The 17,722-nt window shown below is 40.9% G+C and overlaps 1 long non-coding RNA gene across 1 annotated transcript; it reads right to left on the bottom strand.

Moving 5' to 3' along the window:
- Positions 1-11,669: 11,669 nt before the first annotated feature.
- LOC135298219 (uncharacterized) lies at positions 11,670-13,159 on the bottom strand. The gene is made up of 2 exons (XR_010360231.1): positions 12,798-13,159; positions 11,670-12,676 (listed from the first exon to the last, which is right to left on the bottom strand). It is a non-coding gene; the product is annotated as an uncharacterized LOC135298219 (long non-coding RNA).
- Between the last annotated feature and the right edge of the window lie 4,563 nt (positions 13,160-17,722).

Genomic DNA, 17,722 nt, shown 5'->3' with positions numbered 1-17,722 from the left:
CTCAATTTTTCTTCTTCACCCTCCAGTTCTTATTTCAGTTCCTTTCATCAGCTGTGCAATCGAAAACAGTCTTCTTCCAAGCTCTCAGCATGGACAACAGGAGGTGTGAGAGTCATAACACATGATAATGCCAATTAAATCTCTATTCTGTATCATTACCATATCCAGCTTGAAGTTGCTCTTTCCCTCTTGGCTGTTTGTTCAAAAGACATTGTCTTGCTGCATAAACCTGCTCCATTAATGGCCCCAGTCCTTGTCTGAGGACAGTGACTGCAGTCACCCTGCCATGGGGGACACCTCCTCATGCCTGAGGTGGTCAGTGAGTGACTTTGCTTTTTTCCACTCAGCATTGCTTTCTGTGTTGCCATTCAACTCAGTTCTCCCGCTCCTCTCATTGGGTCTGCCTTTGCACTCTTTAACTTATTTGCACACTCTTTTGAGTGGGGTGGTGGAATTACCTTGACTTCCAGCACTAGCCTTGATTAGTGCACAGAATTCACAATTCTCCCAATTCCCACAGTAAATGCTGTGCACTTGGGGTCAGTTTAGAACCAATATACAAAATGGCTGAATGATTCCAGGTCACCATAGAAGCACAGTGGGGGCTTTAGTTCCAGTTCCCACATCCTAAGTTGCTTCCTTAACTTACTTGGTTATTTCCCCTCTCCTGTGTTAGTGCTGGAAAGGAAGCGGTGCTGGGGCTGCTCTTGTGCCTTACTCCTACAATGGGTGCTGTGCCCTGCAACCTCACCATTGCCTCAGGTACCCCCATGCAGGGCAGAGCCTTACCTTAAATAAACTTCATGGCATGCAGCGAGCAAACCTCTCTGATCCTCTTACAGTATGCTTGTGCAACAGCACAGAAGTTGGCACGCATTTTTTCTCTTATGAGCTTACCTCCAGGAAGATGAGAAACCACAAGGAATCTGAGTGCTTTGAACATAGGCTTTGCATGGAATTCCTACCATCTCTCCTGATAAACAGTTGGAATCAAAGTTATTTTCAGATGTCCCCAAAGAATATTTTCAACAGATTGCTGAGATCATGACTGATAGCTTTATTAGTAAGAAATGTAGTTAATTGCCTGTTCAGCAGCAATAAAAAATATGATGGCACATATTTTTCAGCCAGATCTTTCCTACATTTTTTTCCTTCCCTTCAGACTTTCCTCTGGCACACATGAATGAATTAACTGTGCAGCCCTTTGCCATTGCCAAGTTCCTTCTTATCCTGCTTTGTAGATGAAAAGATGAGGAATCTATGTATCTGCTTTGTATCTCTCACTGCAGGCAAGTGTCCCCATTATCACCAAGAAACACACTGAGGCTTGGTTAGGATTTTAGGTACAGCTTTTCTGTGTTCAGGCTCAGGTCAGAGCTCAGCAGGCTGTTGCCAGCTGGATCTAAACCTCATGACCACTTGAGGAAGACAGGCAGTATTCCAGACTTGAACATACTAAGCTACTGTGACACTGGCATGTGTGCCTCCTTTTGATCCATTTTATCAAGCTAGTAAACACAATTGCAAGTCTTAGGTCTTGAGCAGGATCTTGAATTCCACAGCCAAACACTACATTTGCAGAAGTGCTGAATTAGTCTCCTGGTTGTGGCTGGAAGGTTGAATGTTAGTATTTTCAACATGTTCTGCAAATCAGGTCATTCCGAGGCATTTGAATTTACTATACAGTTTTCAAAATCAGGGCCAGGATATTACTTTGAAAAAGTAATTTTTTATCCGCTGTAAAATCAGTGGCACACAGAACATTTAATACAGAGAAGGGCCTAGGCTGGAGATTTCTAAATACATAAAGTACTTAATTTCAACACCACAGAGACAAAATGAGGGCCATTCCTACCCCTGCTCTGCTATCAGTTGGCTATTTACTTGCAACAGGAGGGCTCTGATCTGCAAGTTGTCTCTATTAAAAACAAATAAGGATAACACCTAATCCACTACCAGCAGTCTATTAACAATGTTCTAGGCTTGAGTATGAATTTTCAAATGCAATTCAGGTGTGACTACAATCCATACAGCACCAACATTTTTCATCTTGTACATTCTATATGTGAGACCATTATGGTAGGCTTACTGGAGTTCACATCTAACAGGACTTCCATTGAGAAAAGTGCTTTTAAAAAGTTTTGTAAGATTCTCCACACTTTCCTATGGATTCCTCTGTAAAATTGTTGTTCTATTGGAACGCCATTACTGAAAACAGCTGTCCTCTTTCCTTTGCTCTTAATATGAAGGATAACTCAGAAGAAGATGGTATCTGCTTTTAAAATACACAGCCTTTGAAACTGGAGATAACCAAAATATATGGCAGCTCTGACATTACAAAAATGAATGACGAGTATGAGTGTCACCTCTCAAAGAGGTGACATAAGGTGACAGAGCTTTGAAAGTAACTGAAATCAGAGGCAATAGCTGAAGTCTGTGGAAAGACTCAAATTCTTATTTAACTGGGAATTTCTCAGTGATGGACATTGTCCTGTTTGCTGTCCAAAAGCTTCCATCTGATTCTTTACCTGTCTCACATATCAACAAGATTATCTACAGAGAAATTTGGTAAGAAAAAGGGGCCCAGATTTTTATTTTGCTTAATTTTATTTCAAGATAGCTTCTGATGGTCTTGTTGAAATTGAAATAAACCTGGCTGACATTTATGTAAGTTTCCAGGTAGTTTGGATTAGGTATAATAGTTGAAAATAAAATCTGTAAACTACTTTGACAGAAAGTGTAGGCTCTTGGCTGTTCTGCTGTAAGGATTGTTCTTTGCTATGTAATGTCTGCTAAATGCAGCAGAAATGGCTCTGTGACTACTGATGTAGTGGGTTTCAGAAGCCCAAAATTTGTTTATATTGAGAAGAAATGTTTTAGCAGAAGTTATTTTTACCTACTGTTTTAAAAATACTTCTTCTCAGAGCAGCAGAAAAAGGGATGTGTTGCTCAGCAAGCCACAAAGCATTATTTAGTCCTTAATTTTCTTTACTATTTCTTACTTCTGGCTCTGCATGCAGCTTCCGTGGGTGCAGGCTCCAGCCTTAATGGCCAAAATCCACTTCCTAACTGCTGAAGAATCAGGCCCTACTGGCACTCCATTGCATTGAGCAGGAAAGAAAATATCCTGAAAGGTGCCCCAGCATAAGGGAATGGGAGAGTAAGTGTAAATAAAGCAGAGGCTGGGCAGACCAACAAGAAATGTTTAACATTCCATGCTCTCCACAAAGGGCAGGTCAAGGAAAGGGAATGAGTGGTTGGGATGAAGCACATGCCACGGATATTTTTCAAGCACATTTCAGCAGAGTATATCTCGTCACGTAAACATCCACAACAAACAGAACAGCCTTGTTCTTGAACGTGGCAGACCTCCTGAGGTCCCTCTATATACAGAGGAGATGGGTCTCACTATGCAGGGAAGCCACAGCTGCTGAATTCGCAGCTGCAGTTTGAATTCACAGGCACAAATTATACTGAAAGTGCTGGACATTCTCAGATATGGCCAGCTGAACAATTGCTTGCTCATGCCCAAGTCAAACCAATGTATTGTCAAGCTATGTGTGCCCTGTGTCTGGGCAGGTAAGAGGTGGAAGAAGCGAATTTGTTGTAAGTCATATCTCAGGGTTTGGGGGAAAGCTAAAAACCCCCTAAATTAAAGTTCCATATGTAGCAGGCAAGACTTCTTCTTTCATAGTGGGCAAGACTTCTTCTTTCTTATTCTCAGGTGCAATCCAAATTAATTTAATGAAAATCAGTTATTAAATGTCTTTATACAGACTTGAAACAACAGTTCAAGTCACTCAAGGCTTTGAATTTGTGAGACTGCAATGATTTAAAAGTCATAGGAGATTAAGATTATGTTTATTTTTGGTTTATATTGAAACTTAACACATACCACGTTTAATAGCAGTTGGGAATGCAGACATGGGTCTTCAGAAAGCTGCAAAACCTTCAGCAGAGAAAAAATACATCTATGAACTAAACCCTTATGAATCAGTGACTACCCCAGCCTGAGAACTGCCATGCAGGCATATGGAAGCCAGAGCATGGCACAGAAATAGTCTCACTCAATAGGGAAAACATGAACTGCACCTGCAAACAACAGTATGGAAAGGAATTCTGTGAAGGTCAGATACCCACGAGGAAGACATCTTGCCCACTTGCTTATCTGGAGATTATTTTGTTACCATTGTTTGCCCTGCCAGGGCAGGACCACCAATTGCTCTTGAAGATGCTGAAGTCTTCCCCAGGCATCCCATGAATTCACACCATGCTCCAGCTGCTGCACGGTTCAGCAGCAGCCAACGGATTGCATTGGTTGGCATAACTTTTATTGATGGGGAGTGAGGGAGAGGTAACTACATTGGGACTGCAAATCTTGACTATAAGGGATTTCAAAGCAACAGAAAAAAAAAAATGGAAGAGCTTTCTTAATTCCTCTTTGTAAGACTTGAACATGTCCCAGGTTAGCATTAATAGTTCTCTAGAATACCATACATTTTTGGATGCCATGCTTAGAACTACCTCTGCCTTAGTGTAGAAGAATGCTGTAAGTCTATTACCTGTGTCTGTCAGAGTAACCATTTTCCTTTTTTAAAAATCTTATTTCTTTTTAAATTTTTAAAATTTCTTTATTCCTTTTCTTTCTTTTATCTCCATATAATTCATATTAGTAGCTATTCTGCCTCATGTGCAGTTTGAAACATCTTATGGGTAGCTTGCATGGTGATGCAGAGAGAGGTAAGTTTCCTGGAGTCTAAAAGCTTTAGCAGACAGGCGATTTTTATTTTTTTTAAGATGGTAGGGTTCAGAAATCTAGTGGAGTTCATGAACCTATTCTTCCTGTAACTGAAACCCATGTTTTACTCAGGGTTGATTCAATTTTTAAAATAAATGTTTTCTTAGTTACAGGGAAAGCCAGTTCTATCTATAAGGGGTAGAATAACACCCTTCCAAAATCCATGTGTCATAGGTGGGTGGCCTATATGCAGGACATGCATGCACACAAAATCTAGCTTACAGTAAGAGAGTTTTCCTCTCCCCATCTGTTCTCTCCCCCCTACTCCCTTGCCATAATTTCTGTCACCTTTCTGCCTTCTCACTGAGCTGTATCAACTACTGTATTTTTTAAACTAAGTTTGTGGGCATTATTTTCAGTTTCTCTAAATGGAAGCTGAGCTTAGATCTCACCAACACAGATTCTTTGTCCAGTTTCTATTGAAGTACTGTTTACTTTTCCTTAGTGGAGTTGGGTGTCTGAACTTGGAATACTGGCACAAACAGAGTGATAAGAGGTTCTTACTGCTTGGGCATGTCCTCTATCCAGTCTGACTTACCAACAGCACCTACTGTCCTGAAGCATCTGGAATATCTGATGTTTCTGCAGACACTCAAATGGGGAGAGTAGGGACATGTAACACAAATATTTCCAACATAATCCTTGCAGGAGTGGAAACATGGAAACTTCTTATGAGTGCTCTCCAGTCTTTATGCCTGAGTCCTTTAGCCCTTTTGCCCGCTGGTGTGTCATCATTCCCAGGAACAGATCTCTTAGGGCAGCAAGATTTTTCTTTTCTTGGACTGTGGTTATACACTTTGTATGAAATTCCTATTCACACTGGGGAAAATCCATGTACAGATCAATGGCTGTGCAATCTTAGGTATGCAGTCATCTGCCAGGAGCAGACACTGATTTAGTTCATAAAACAATGGAATTACCCTCTGCAAAAGGAAGAGAAATCATTAAAAGCATGTTAAGACATCAGACAGGAGAATGTAAATAACCATACATAACAGCAGCTGGTCCTGATCAGGTTCCATTCTTTGATCTTTAGAAACATGGCTATTAATTAGCAGGGTCAACACTAAGCTTTTTCTTGGAACAATGATCTTCTGAACCGCCCAAATGATAGATAGCTGCTTGCAGCTTTGCTATGCTAAGCTTCTTGGGAAGGATTCTTCAGATAAATGGGATAACAAAATTACCTTAATATAAAGGTCTGAAGTTAGGTCACATTTGCAGTAGATAGAGGATACATTTTATTGGCAACCAATCCTGAATCCTTTGAAATCATGTATGGAATGAGTTCCAGTCATACTGAAATTGCAGGTAATTGCTACTGAGATTGCAATCACTGCTTGACATGAATATCTACCTGTTGTGCCAGGTTCCATCTGGCAACATAAAAGTCACCACATTAGGGACTCTAAGGTTGCTGAAACTCTCCTGTTAAGCTGTATTTCCATTTTGCACTACTGATTGGAAAAATTTTCTTTGAATGCATTGGATAAACTGCAGAGTCCTACTAATGCCCACATGATTGGACCCCATAACAGAGTGCAGTATCAGACCCTGAGACTGGTATCAAATGCAGAACAGTCAAATCCTAAAGCCTAGCAGCAAACCACATGGCAAGTGTAAAATCTTGAACACAAAATATATTCCAGAGTGGGGTCTGACTAGTCTCCAGCATGCAGTTTCTGATTCCACTTTGGAATTCAGCAGCAAACTGGAAAAAGTTACATCTGCAATTTAATTGTGGGTCATAAAACTTACAGGCAACATCTTTCTTGCTGACATGGTATAATCACACAATATCTTTTCAATGAAAGTCATAGCAACATGCGTGGAGGGAGTCTACTGAAGGAATGGAAAATGACCTTGGTTTCTCCTATTTTCAATCAGCAATAGAGATGAGAAGTTCAGAGTATGTGATTATGTCTCTCCTGTCACAAGACATGCAGGAACTTGCATATATGTTTGAGACAAGCACAGTTGGTCATAGAATTAAGAATTCATCTTCTACAATTTCCATGGTCAAATGATCAGAGAATCATGGACATGCCATCTTATCTAACTGCAAATGTAGTTTGACAGCAAATAACACATCCTCTCAAAAGGATATGTAGTCAAATACACAAACACTTCCTCCTATATCTGACTAGACAGTAGAAAAAATGTAAACACATCTGCCACTGGTTCATAGTTAAGGTCATAGTGGTTGCATAGTTGAGAAGTATTTCATTGGATGTCATGAAGGGAAAGATGTGGTCCTGTTAAGAGTAATCCTTCCTGTTCCTTCGCACACATTGCAGAACCATAAGATTATGTCCTGTTTTAAGTATGCAAACTGGCTTTCAGATTTCAGCAAGGTCTTCACCAATTTATACATCCAGCTTGTTCTCCAGGACCTGTCAGTTCCAAGGCAGAAAGACTGATGTCTCTGTGGCTGCTTGCAGCACCAAGGAGCCATGTCAAAGCACAGTGTCTGGCTCTGTGCTCCTCACTCTGCTACTGTTTGTTCCTTTCACAGCCACACTCTATGCACACATTACTTCTGGGCATGACTCACTGCCCACCTCTCTCAGGAAGAGCCTCTCACTGAGCTGGGGCTCACTGGGAGAATGTTTGTGACTGTGTCCCAAAACTGAAACATTTACATAAAGTGCTTGATTTGATTAAGAAATGAGGTTCACGAATGCCTCAGCCACCTGAGCCATACTTGTTCAAAGAACCTAACTGCAAACCAGCAAATGGTGGTAGGAGTTCTTTAATCTGAATTTTGCAATTCATAACTAACATGAACAGACTTGAGTTTTAGGTGATAATTAGATGCAATGCTAGAGCTATATCTCACTTTTGAGTCCTTTGCAGATAACGTCAAATTATTTACCTTAAAATGGGTTAATATATGTCCATTTCCTATGATACTTTTCTCCTCATCCTCATTCATGTCTTTTGTGCAGCCCTGTAAACTGTAGCAAAAACTTTATCAGCTCAGAGTGCCTGTGGCACCCTGCCTGCAGTGATGCTCAGGTGCATTACAAGTGGGAAGGAAGAGAAAACTTCTAAGAAATAAACCCAAATATTTCTGTGAAGTTTGTTCCTCTGTGTGGGGGTGGAGGTGATGTATTCCTTTCTCCCTTGGTGGACCCAAGCCCTGAGTTAATAGTATCTAACTGTGAGGGGATAAAACATATAAATATTGTGTCTGCCTACACCTTATCTGTTCTCCCATCATCCATGGCTTATAGCTTCTGGGGCTCCTAAGTCTCTATCTCCAAAAAGCTTTATTTCTGCCCAGGGGAAAAGGGGCTAATAGATTAAAAATGTAGGGATGTATTTGGAAGAGTGAGCCCTGTAGTTCTTTCTGCAATTTTACACACTACTACCAACTAGTTCATAGCAACAGCTAACAACAGGGACTTCTCTGTGTCCTCTTCAGTCTGAATGCTAAGCACTAAAAACAGATGCTAATTGTATGGTTCCAGAAAAAAAGGAAAAGAGCATGCTGGGGTGACTCAGGACATATTCCTACTGTTGTGCAAGGACAAATAGTGTTTAGATATGTGGAGATTTGTCTGTGGTTAACTGTGGCTTGTTTGGGGCAGGAGAGGGGTATGCATGTGTATGCAAAAACTCACAAGCACCACCCTGAACTATTTTAAGTCTTGGAGATGAAACTGGTGATTATCTTCTAAGCTGTTAGCAAATGGCTATTCAGTGCCATGGTGGGACAAACTGAGCTCAGTGACAAATAAAGAATGGGATAATAAACAGAATTTTATGTCTCCTTTGAAGCATAAAACTTGCTACAAATTACATGTCATTAAACAAAGGCATAAAAACTTATTGGAAAACAGAGGGTGGCAACACTTCCACAAAAATGTAAATGTGACTCTGATGCATATATTTTTACCTGAGGGAAATCAATGCCTGTGAAAACATTCAAGACAAGAATGCTTATGAAAATCAAAACAGTCAAGGCAAGAATTTATTACCCTACGATTTCATTTTTTTATTGTATTCTCAAATATCCAGCCAAGTGATAGGAATGCAATGCTCTGGGTTGCAGTCACCCTTCTTTCAGTGCTTGACTGTATGCTCTGCCAAGGAACTTAGTACAACTTTTTACACCTCAGGTTAGACACTTTATTTGTAATTAGGCATCTAAATAGTTAGCATCATTGTCTTAGTGAATAAGCACATGAACAGAAAACTTCTTTAGAAAAGTTAACTGAAATTGCTAATTTAGGTGACTTGCAAGTACAAAAGTTTAACAATGGTGTAGAGAGCTTTCCAGCACCTTCAGTTACCTTAGTCAGAGGAATTGTTACATGATATTTTATGCTGCAGCTGGTTTTTCTCACTGTAAAACTCCATATACTGGAGTCAGGTTATTAATTAAGAAATATTTTTTGGCACTCTGATGTGACTTATACCCCAAAAGAACCTGTAGCATGCTTTGGTTCCAAGCAGTTAGCTTCCCCAGGCCCTTTGAAGTGTTTCCTTGAATGTTTGAATAACAAAATCTTTCACAGAAGGGTTCCTTGGTATGGTTCTTCCTTGTCTCATCTGATCTAAAGTCTGTCTTTAGGGCATCTTCTTCACCTTTTGGTCAGACATAACTATTTCTATATGCTCTGAACTGCTAATAGGTTTGTTTATACAGACTGTAAGTGGTTAGCAAGAAGGAAAGCTATTTTTACAGCCATTAAAAATTAAAATCATGCTTCTGACATCACTTTACAAACTAAGCCTTCAGGTTATGAGGTCTCATTTCTTGCAGTGAAATGTCAGGTTCATTGCTAGACATTATGCTACTCTCCAGTTCTAACCTCCAGGCTGCAAAGTCCTTCATTACAACCTCCAGAGCAGACAGGACTCTGCTGTCAGGTTGAAGCCTGGAGTGAAAGGGGAGCAGCAGGTTATAGTGGAGGAGCCCTCTGGGACCCTGCAGCCATGGGAAGCTGCCTGTGGTGTCCAAGGCCATAAGAGCAGTAGCAATCAGCAACTTGCCAGGTCACCAAAAGGCTCCTAATGACACAAGGCCACAACTTGCTGGTCTCTGGCTTTGCAGTCCACAGTGTGACTGTCTGTGGATGGGAGGAATAACCTTTATGTTTGGCCTGAAGATATTAATTTATTTTACTATAACACACTATCCCATCAGGGCTAGGTATGGAGGCACAATCTGTACATTTACATGAATCACTAAGGCAATTGTGACCAGAATATTTGTAAGAAATGTCTCTGGCAGGCCTAAGGATTTCCAGTTTCTCTGCCTGTGTACATTTGGGGGTTGCTGGTATGACTGGCAAATGAAGAACCTGATATAAGAAGAAACCAAGACTTGTTTCCAAACTTTTAGCAATTTTATGGCAATTGCAGGCACAGAATAAACAGTGACATCCTCCTGTGCTAAAGGCAAGCTGGGTACTCTGCTTGTGGTGTCCTCTAGTATTAGGGGCAACATCTGCATTGTCCTGCTATTTTAAAGCTCCAGATGCTGTTAGGCTGATACCTGTGAATGTGGGCTTTTGTTAAAAAAGAAAATAGTAATTTAAAAGCAAGTTTTCAATATGATGACAAGAAGTTTGAAATTGCAAACCTTAAATGACCTCAAACCAGAAGGCAGCAAAGTCAATACTTCTAGTTTACTTAGAACTAGAATTTTTTATCCAACTTTTGGTGGATGCCCAGAAATGGTCTCAGTTTCAACAAGTTGTTTGGCTTTCCCTGCACATGTTCTGCCACTGGAACACAGTGTCCAATGTCACTTCTCCTACCAGTGCTGCTGGAGCGAGAGGGTTTGCCACTGTGAGTTTCTGTTTACACTGGCTGCACCATGGCTCATTTTTGTGGTTCTTTCCCTCCTTCTTGCCAAATACTTAGGTTTCCCCTGCCAGAAATAAGAAGATGGGGTGAGTGAAGGGTTATGGGGTGAGTGAAAAGCAAAGATGGGGTGTGTGATGACAAAGGGAGTAGAACTGGGAAGTGTGGGGAGAAATGAAGAAGAGGAAGCTGAGATATTGGGAATGCATGTAAGACTCAAATGGTATGTGTCATTGAACCTCCAGCACTTCCAAGACAGAGCTCTAAACAAGATTATTTTTGTCTGGTTACTATAAACCAATAAACAGGAAATGTGTTATAGTAATAAACAAAGGACAGGAAAAAGGAAACACCACTAATCAAACAGGAACACAGCCTGGGAACATGAAAAAGGAACAAACAAGAGGTATGTTTTGCCCAATTCTCACTCAGGATTGAGAGCGGTAACAAGTATGACAAAACACAGGACAAAAGAGAGGCACTTGTGGCAGGACAGAAATGAAAACCAGCATTCTCAGAGACATTTTGGGCCTTGTTTCCTGCGAGGAAAGAGGATGGGAGCTCTTGATGCAAACTCTAGCTGCTGTTCTACCTCTTACACCAGAAGTTTTAGAAGTGTATCTGCATCCACGTATGAAATTGTAACTACCTCACCTCAGATCTGTCTCGTGTCTTTAGCACAAATTTGCATCAACAGAATGAAGCTATTTAGCATGAAAACATGTTCAATGCCCAGCAGTCACCAGAGCTAGGCTGTGTTCATGCTGGATGGAAAGTGAAAATACAATCTTTTTTCACTGTTTATACATACATTTTTTATATATATGTGGATATATATATATATAGGTATAGATATATATACACACATAAGCATGCATTTCTTTGTGCAGGAACACCCTATTTCCAGCATTTCTAGGTCTTACTTCAGGGCTAGGGAGTATCCTCTAATGCATTCTCTGTTCTTTTTTCATATGTTTGTTCTGTGCTTTAGCCACAAAAACCTCTTTAGAAAACAGACTGTTTCTGTGGAGAAACTTTAGTTAAAAATAAGTCCAAGTGTTCCTCTGGATGTTTTTTTCCATGAGGATAATTCTGAAAACAAGACTACTTTCTTGGAAATATTCTGTTACAAATTTGATTGGTATATGATTCACTTAATTTCATGGGTTCATGTTCCACATAAAACACACAGGTGAATAATGAAGAATCATTTGGATATACTTTCTGCAACTAGGATATTCATAAATAGAAAGCTCAAAGGAGAAAATGAGCTTCCAGTGGATAAAAACATTTGAAACATGTGACTGTTCTTCATTAATGATCTAGATAACAAAGCAGACTGCACCATCAGCAAGTTTGTACAATACAAGGAGGAGTGGTTGACGTGGGTGTCATTCTGGGAAACTTTGAGATGCTGAAGAAATCAGACAACAAGAAATTTAAGAAATTCTAAAAAAGGAAATGGGGATACTAAGGTACTTAGGCCACAAGCAGGCATTGTGGTGGTACCCGTTGAAAAGACAAGAAGCAATGTGCAGACACTAAAATATAAGAAAATCCATTTAAACAAAAGAAAAAATATTGCTGTAGAGGTGATCATACTCTGGCACAGGTTTTTCAGAGTGGTTGTGGAGTCTCCATCTGTGCTGGTATTCAGAAAGTGACTGAGCAACCTACTTTAGCTGACCCTGCTTTGAGCAAAGGAGGACGGAGGGCTTTGGCCTTGATGATCATGAGAGGTCCCTCCCAGTGTTAACTGCTTCGTGATGGTGTAAAATTAAATAAAAACCCACCACAACAATGGCAGGTTGAAGATAAATGAGTGTCAATTCACAGTGAAAGACAAGAAGGGGAACATTTTGCAGAGCACCTCTGGCTGCTTCACTTCTGAACACACCCAAAAAGCAAGGAGATGCTGCTGAACAGTGCTCTGGAAGTACAGGTGACTGGGCAGCTGACATCAGAAGGGGCTCAGCAGTTGAAGGAGCACTCTGGGCCTTCCTCCACCAGACACCACAGATGGCTGAACCAGGAGGCAGTGGGTGAGGCAAATCATGGCTTCTGGAATGAGAGAAAAGAAGTGCAGGTGGAGTCTCAGCAGGCTGTTTGGAGAGGGTTTACATGCTGGCACAGTGGCTGTGGAGATATGGCTGGCTCCTAGTGTGTGCCTCAGTCCTCTTACCTCTCCTGAATGAATACAGGGTTGTGTCCAGCCCAAATGGATGCTAAGCTGCTTGGGTGTGGCATGAGTGATTTCTCATTCGCTCTGGTCATCACCTGCTTCTCTCACTTTTCCTCCCAATTGGCTTCAGCTGATCATCCAATGCCTACCAATCATGGCATAATTACTTCGATATTCCTCAAGCAGCTCTTTGGAAAGTACTATCCAACATAAGGATGGCAGGAGGATAGGCTGAAGCATATCCATTTCCCTGGTCTCTTTTGGGTCCTTGTGCCAGAAAATAGCACCTTGGAGGTCTGGAGAAAAGAGACTAACCAGGGCTGACACCCACAACATTCATGACCTTCCCATGGGGTAGCTTAAAGATGGGAGTGAGACAGCACCCCATCAGAGACCAAGGTATTTGCAGCTTTAGCAGCAGGCTGTGCCTATAGCTATATTACTCCATCAGGGAGACACATGTGCTTGCTTTGCTCATGGTCAGGATGAATTAATTGCTTCACTGCTGTGCCAGAAGCCTGGCTCTGACAGGCTGTGAGCACATTTTATAGGCTTCCATCTTCCCTGCAAATGCCCCAGCTTCAGACATGCCTTTGACTGGCATCAGAAGGTAATTTAGGTGTTCACTGCCGTCAGCTCATTTAAGCTGTCAAATACAGACCCTGTTCATTAGTTTTTCACACCATTGCAGTCTCTGTTGTCTGGTTTTGCCTTCCCAATACAAGTAAAAGATTTGGCAGAGCAGCATGTGGGGAGAAATAAGAGATTCAGAATGGACAGCCCTGCCTACATGTCAAATCATTTAATTAGGCAAAGGGCTCAGTCAGACTGGGAAAATAAAATGTAATTAAACTGATTTCACTTAATTTGTGTATTAAAAGGACTAATCCCTGCTAAAGTGGCAGGAACAGGAGAAACCACAAGTTTTGCCTACATGAGACCATGCTTAGGTGGTGAATAGAAATACCAAGTGTGGTGAGCAGGACATCTCTGACTCTGAGCACCCAAAATACTGCACAAGGTTCATGTTCAGAAAACATAAGGATATCAGCATGCATCACCAAATATGTCTGTGATTTAAAATGCTAGTAAATTATGATTCCCAGACATATGAGCCAGATCTACAGCTTTAATAAAGTGCCACATTTTTCTTCAGGTCATAGTTTGAACCCATGCCTGATTCAGATAAAACTTCTGACACTCGGTTTTTTTGTTGATCACAAGTATGAAGGATTATTGGTAATAATGGTTGAGCACTCACACTGGCCAAGTGCACAGCAAGCAAGTTCTTTATGCAGTCCATTTCTTCTCAGTATTATTAGTAAAACTATTTAAAGCTTAATTGGTCTTTTAAGTTCTTGGCTAGGCTCTCATTCTGCTATCTGAATCAAAATAAAATTAAAAAACTGTAATGAAAAATTCCTGACAGATATTTTTGTGCCACTAAGCTGATACAGGTGCAATACACCATCTCACTAAAGCAAATTACTCTGGCTCTGAAAACTTGAGACATTTATTCTTGAGCTCAAATTTAAAAACCTTTAAAATCACATTAGAAGTAGAAACCTGGTATAAAACAAACAAAAGTCTGCGTAAGTTAGTTTTGGCAAAATGAGTAAAGAAAACAGAACAAAATAAAATATGATCAAGGGAAGGGGAAAAACCACAAACATAAAGGCACTTACTGTGTAATTTTTTTCAAAGTAGATTTTCACCAAAACTAGTGCATAAACTCAAAACTTCATTAAAACATAAAGCCTGAACGGATTTAGTGGGTGAGGTTCTTGTTTATTATGTGTGACTGTGATGTCAGTCCAGGTGAAGGCTGTAATGAAAACAATTCCAAGATTTTAGTCCAGTTTCTTTGAAGGTTAACCCAACATCACAAACACATCAAGTCATATAACACCCATGGGCAAGGCCAGGGTTCCTTCCATCCAGATAGTCCAGACTGTATGGACAGTACATATACTAACCTACAAGTAGTTTGTGGGACAGTGGCTCAGTAAACATAGGTTAAACTATTATCAGTAGTTTGGAAAAGATAAATGGCCAATCTTCCCAGAAACATACATCTGTCTTCAGCATGAAAAATATTCTCCAGGTCTGAATGTCCTCAGTATTTGCACAAACAACTACCTGAGGGCACCTAATTTGCAGTTTACTCCTGAGTGCTGTGCACACTCATGTCACACATGATGCAGACCATTAAAAAAGTAAAGCAAACAGCACCTTTTTAGGTTATATGCCAGAAACCCAGAATGGAGAAGAGAAAAGAGAGGAACTCAGCTGAGACAGGAAACTCACCCACATACCAAAAACTTGACAAGATTTTTATGAGATGCTTAAGAGAAACTCCTCTCAAGAGGCCCCATAATGGGCCTGAAGCAGCCTCCAAACCCCAAATATCTCACGAACTTCTTTGCATGAGCCTGTTCCTAAAGAAAATAAAAGAGGGGAAAAGAAATTCCTGATTTTGATTTGGAAAAGAAGGAATATTTTCTTTCCAGATAGAAAATTTGTGATATGCTACCTCTGTCTGTTCCTCCCCGGGAAAAATGCAGGGAAATTTTCTATTAACACTTTCACAATTTCACCTGGGTTAAAAGAATTGCTACAGGTCTTTTTTAAGGCTTGGCCACTGTGCACTGAGGGAATTGTCACACACATGTACACACAAAAAGCTGCATTACCTTATTATGGTGTACGCACCACAGCCTGAGAAATGTACCTGCATAAAACACAATCTTTTGCTAAGGAGGCCTTTATTCCAATGTTTCAGGAAGGAAACCAGTCTCTTGCAAAGCATGCATTTCAGATTTCTAACTCAGGCTGTCAGGGGTGGTGCTCTGTGTGCACCCAGCTCTCCCTGACCACATTTTCTCTCATGTCCTGCACTAACAGCAGAGGGGATCCACTACTCCCTTTTAGTACCTGGATACCTTTTCTGACACTGTGTATGAAGTCCTTGGGTTTTCTGGAAGCTGAAATGTTGATTGTGAAGCCAATGAAATGTGCTGGGAGACAGAGCAAGGCTCTGGGGCACGTGAGACTTTACTCTGTTGGCTGCATGCATTTACCTCTCAATATTCATCAGTATGGGCCCTATCCTCAACAGAGGTCCTAAAACCATGCCAGACCCTTTTCATGAGAAGAGAGTAGTGTTATTGTTTCTTCCACATATACTGAATGTCCCTTTTGGGAAAGGTGGGGGGCAGAGTCTTGTGTTTTCCACAGGTTTCACTTGCTGGATGAATCATGAGGAAACACCTCTGCCAGGAACACGGTGTGTCAGACCCTGTGAAAGCATGAACAGAAAATGCATAGAGAAGCAGACCTGCAGGCAATGTAGATCTGCTAATAGCTTGTTTAAGAAGGGCTTAAACAGGTAACAGCATGGACATACCCACACTTCAGTAGTTATGACATGCTGAGAGGCAGTAATTTAGGCAAGCAGACAGCTCCATTGTCTCCCTAGGCAGGTGTGTTGGAAAAGCTGCTTGGAGACTTGAGGGCTGAATTCAGGTAGCTGAAGTGACAGGTGGGTGCCTCAGCCCCTCTGGGGCCTGATCCTCCCATGGTTTGCTAAATGCAGAGTAGGAAACTGAAATTTTCCTGCATTACTCAAAGAGAGATTGTGCTGTTAGTAAAAAACCCCAGACTGCTACAAGTCTTGGTGATTTCTGCAAGGAAGACCTTGCCACAAGCCCAGGCAGCTGTATCCCAGCACAACCTTTAGAGACAGATTTATGGAGCTCTGCCACTGGCCTCCATTGAGTGTGAGCTCCCCCAGTGCTTACACAGTAACATGGAGAACATTCAAACTCCAGCTAGCCCTTAAATATCCTACTCTAGATGTATTTTCCTGACCCATATTTCTCATCACTGTGGCAGTCTTTGGCTCTGGTTTGTAAAAGCCAGCACCAGAAGAAACCATGCATTATATTTTTTTGTTCTGAATTTGTTGGATTATTTTCCATCTGTCAACACCAGATCCCCCACCCGCAAAGTAGCAAGTTAGAAAGACTTCTGCTAAAAATTGCCACCTAAATAAGCTACCACTAAATTCTGCTAACTGAGCATTTTTGCACGATGTATGAGGGACTCAGATTTGCCTGGTGGCTGAACTGACTCAGTCTGGGTTTCCAGGCAAGTGCTGCCTGCCTGGGCTGTGGTCCAGACCTGAGTACTAAGTCAGCCTTAGGCTGAAGAAGGAGCCCACAAGATGGTGCAGCACTTTGGTTTGGGTACACAGAGATTCAGCAAGTCCAGGGACACAGAGTACAGGCCCTAACTAACACATGCAGAATAACACAAATCCTGAGGTCTTCCATAATTCAGCATCTTTGTAAATGTAATGACCATTAATAAGTTGTACAGACATCCCTTGGATTTTATTTAGAATTAGAAATTTTCATAGAACTAGATAAAGACTTAGGTTGATTAGGACATTCAACGACTGAGTAAAAGGACTTACATTTGAAAGCCAAATGCCATAGGGCATATGCTCACTAATTTCTCAAATCACTTCTGTGGAGATAAGTAGCAAACATATCTGCAGTTCTAAATATTTCTGCAGTTTTAAACCAAAGGAGAAATTTATATTATTTTAAAATAATTTTTGATGATTTATGAACAAGAAATTATGGCAGAATGGCACTTGTGTCATGGCCAGCACAGCATATGAGGGGAAAGAAGAGATGGCTGGGCACAACACAGTTCTACCTCAGAAGTTCTCTGAGTCTTGAGAGGGTCCCCAGAGTTCTCTTTCCCCTAAAGCTTTAATTAGTTTGCTTATTGTAAGGCATTTATATTTTTTAGCATCTAATAGCAGTTAGGCATTTGCTATTACACCTTTACTGGAAATTTAATCTCTGCTGTTCTTAGACTGAACTATTGCTTTATTAGGCAATTCCAAATACATT

Source organism: Passer domesticus, chromosome 3 (genome assembly GCF_036417665.1).
Source record: "Passer domesticus isolate bPasDom1 chromosome 3, bPasDom1.hap1, whole genome shotgun sequence".
NCBI lineage: Eukaryota > Metazoa > Chordata > Aves > Passeriformes > Passeridae > Passer > Passer domesticus.
This window is presented reverse-complemented; position numbering and strand designations above follow the sequence as displayed.